General features: G+C 32.1%; 1 pseudogene; it reads right to left on the reverse strand.

Moving 5' to 3' along the window:
* Positions 1–1,609: 1,609 nt before the first annotated feature.
* LOC145059839 (epoxide hydrolase 1 pseudogene) lies at positions 1,610–2,471 on the reverse strand (annotated as a pseudogene).
* Positions 2,472–3,822: the final 1,351 nt, after the last annotated feature.

A 3,822-nucleotide genomic window follows, 5' to 3' on the forward strand; every position in this document is an offset into this window, starting at 1 on the left:
TGAAATCAATAAATTCAATGTTAGCAATGGAGACGATGGTGTGTGATGATGGTGGTCATCAGGCTGATATATAAAAGTGCTAGTGTCACGGTTAGGGTTTTCTAACTGAGAGAGGAAGAAAATCAGCTTCATAGAAAGAGAAACGAGAAATGACATCAGAGAAGGAGACGATTGCCTAATATAAGGGGAGGGTTTGCCAGAATTAAAAGATTTTTGCTAGGATATCGGGGTTTCAAGAAGACTTCGTCAAAGATTAAAGGATCAGGTCAAAGTCTTTGAGAGATTTACTTTATGTTAACAGAATAATAATGCATAAATTGATTGTATATGTTGTTTTAGGGGTTGTACCTCTTAAAATTCAGCATTTGAGGCTAAATTCTTATTAAGGTGCATATATATATATATATATATATATATATATATATATATATATATATATATATATATAGGCCTAGGTTATTCTATTCAAAGTAATTATTGTGTTATTTTATGCATAAATATGATCCAATCATTTTACTTATTTTAAGAAAGTAATTAATACATATTATTGAATTAAAAATAATCGAAAAATACCATCTATTTACTAGAAGGGTATTTTAGTCAATTAATATAGATTTAATAAAGGAAATTTGCATATTTTAAGGGATCATAGATTCTATTAATTTTAAAAATCCGATTTTACGAATTATAAGGTTTTTAATTCGGACATTCTGACAGAATATGTTTGAGTATGTTCAAAAAATATATTCTAGAACCATAAAATTATAAAAATATTCTTAAACATATTTCTTGTAGAATAACAAATTCTCGAATCAGCAATTGAAGAATTAAAACAAAAATGCTATTAATTCTTATAGAATACATGTAACAATTGCTAAGAATTACATTTGTTGTTAAAGAATAACACTAAAAAACTGTAAAATCAGGGAAAAAAACATCAAAATCTAACAAATACACTAATTTATTCTAAAAGAATAATGTTGCTAAGAGGCGTCGTTCAAATTTCGTGGTCCGTTCTTCAAGCATCAGCTAAAATAATCCAATGAATAAATTGGTGAGAAAATATCCATATTCCATTCTAGCATGAATGGAATTCGTGATTCCTTTCTGATAGAATTGGAATTCATTTACCAATAATTCTATTAATTCGGGGCATTCTAACAGAATATGTTCATGATTATTATAAAAATCATTCTTTTATGATAGAATATTATAAACGAAGAAATACCATTCAGTTGAAACATTTTACCGAGCGCTTGGTGTGTATCAAAACAACTTTCAATTTCCTATAAAAATTAGACAATTAGAACAAATTCGCAAAAAACCTAAACATATCGAGTTTATCAATGACATCATTCAAGACTATATTTTTGAATCATCCAACAGAAGATTCCAAATTCCGTACATTTTTATTGGGGATTTCGTTTGGGATGGTTCAAATAATGAAAACTAGGGCTTTTCTGCCAATTCAAACTCAAAGAACACCTGATCGATCGGCCTACATGTCTATGAAATACTAAATGAAAAAAATTATACAAACTGAGCATTCGTCACTGCAAATAAAACTGCTTATTGATATGACTAATATCTATTAACAGCCTCGATTAACTCAGAGAGCAGAGCACAAAGGGGGCAAAACCTGAAATCTGAAACGACCTCCCGTGCACAGAATTGACATCGAATGCTTTCTGATGGCCGAAGGAATTTCCATGTGATTGATAATCTCAATTCCAGGAGGTGCTACCGGTACATCGCCATGGTTGATCAGCAAAAACTTCTTGATTAGTGTTAAGCAATCGTATTTCACAAAAGCCCTCTCTGCTCTTCCTAATTCCTATATTAATTTCCTAAACTTTATAAAACTCATCTCCATGTAAACAGAATGAAAGAAAGAAGAAGAAGAAAGAGAAGAAGAAGAAGAACCTGGAATTGAGAGATGTAGAAATTGTCTCAAAACGATTTGGTGAATAAGTGACTTGGATTGATAGGGTATCTTGGAAAAAATGGAATACCGAGATAAACGATTCCTTTGACTCTATCTGGCCGGAAAAGACTTAGATGCCATACGGCGGTTGCGCCCCAATCGTGTCCCACCACAAACACCTGATATTCATACTTACTCAAATCCAACCCTAACGTTGATTAAAGCTTCATCGCCATTAAAGCAACATACGACATACCTGTTGTTGATTGAAGTGATCTAGAAGGCCGATGAGATCGCCGACTATGTGGAAGAAGGTGTAGGAAGAGGGAGAGGATGGGGAGTCAGAATTGCCATAGCCGCGGAGGTCAGGTGCGAAGACATAGTAACCATGGTTACTTAAGTGAGTGATCTGATGACGCCATGAAAACCAGAGCTCCAGGAAGCCATGGAGGAGGAGCACTACAGGTCCGTCGCCTTTTTCTGCAACATGCATCGATATTCCATTGGTTTTGATTTTATGGTGAGCTATTTCACCCATCTTCTTCATCCATTCCATTTCCATGCCTGCCGGAGTCGATGAATATAAGAGAGGAGGGAAGAGGCGGACTAGAAATTGGGTTTTAAAACTGATATCCCTAAATTAAAGGGATATTAATTGATTTATATATTTACCATAATTAATTAAGTATAAGATTACATATTTACCCTTTTGAAATGATTGGTCTGTATTTACTCATACAATAACACAATAATTAGTTTAAACAAATGAATCTAGCTCTCTCTCTCTCTCTCTATATATATATATATATATATATATATATATATATATATATATATATATATACAGAAAGAGATAGAGAGAAGGAGACAGAGACAGAGAGAAATGGAGATGTATGATCATGTGAGAAACAAAACTTATACGAGTAAAGTGAAAAAGGAACCATTTGAATGATTTTTTTGGCCAAACAATTAAATAAATCATTAGTAGATACCAAAATATCATAGTCTCTTTTACACGTTGGAAAGATTAATATTAATATGATAATCTTTGATTTTGGAAAATATTTTTAGTATTTCTTTTGGCAAAGAAATCACTATATATATTGTCTTTGCCAACTCGTAATTTTATAATTAGTATTTTTTTTATTCAACCAATTTTTCATGCATTTGGTTGTATAAAATTACCTTAGAAAAACAAAGTGTTTGTTTGTATATTTCATATGATGTTGTTGTGTAGATACAAACCAATATGACCATTGTGTTGTGTTTGGTTAATATTTATCTGTTCATATTATTTAGTTTATAAATTAGTATTTTTTATATGTTTATTTTGTATGTAATAAAGTAGTTAGAGTCGTTTTATTCTTTTTACCAAATGTAACAAGTTTAAGAAATGACTATCTTTGAAGATTTGTTATGTCTTAACCACTTAAGATTATAATCTCAACCAGAGGCGGAGCTTCAACATTTGATTTTGGGAGTTGGAAATATAACACGTATAAAAATCGGTGAACATGGGAGGGGGGGAGGGGATAGCCAAAATTTTATATTTTTAGGCCTAATATGTATAAAATTCAAATATATGGGCTACTTCTAACCAAAAAATCAGGGGGGTGGGGTACACCCCCCTCGCCCTAATAAAGCCCTGCCCTTGATCCCAACCTTGAGCTTCTACTCGTGGTTTTGCGATTAATTATGATCTTAATAGTTTAAGTGTCATGACCTCTACAACACATGGTGCCTTGAAGTTTCTTTTGCAAGAAAGAGTTGTCTTGGCAAATGGAAGCTTTGAGACCTTTTGAAGTATCTCTTAAGTCCATTATGAAAGACAATAATTCTTGTGTTGGCTTACAAAAATTATTACTAGTTTATGGCTTGGTTTATACACTTTTGATGCA

The sequence above is a fragment of the Lactuca serriola genome, chromosome 6, assembly GCF_051521515.1.
Source record: "Lactuca serriola cultivar US96UC23 chromosome 6, Lser_US96UC23_V15, whole genome shotgun sequence".
NCBI classification, from domain to species: Eukaryota; Viridiplantae; Streptophyta; class Magnoliopsida; order Asterales; family Asteraceae; genus Lactuca; species Lactuca serriola.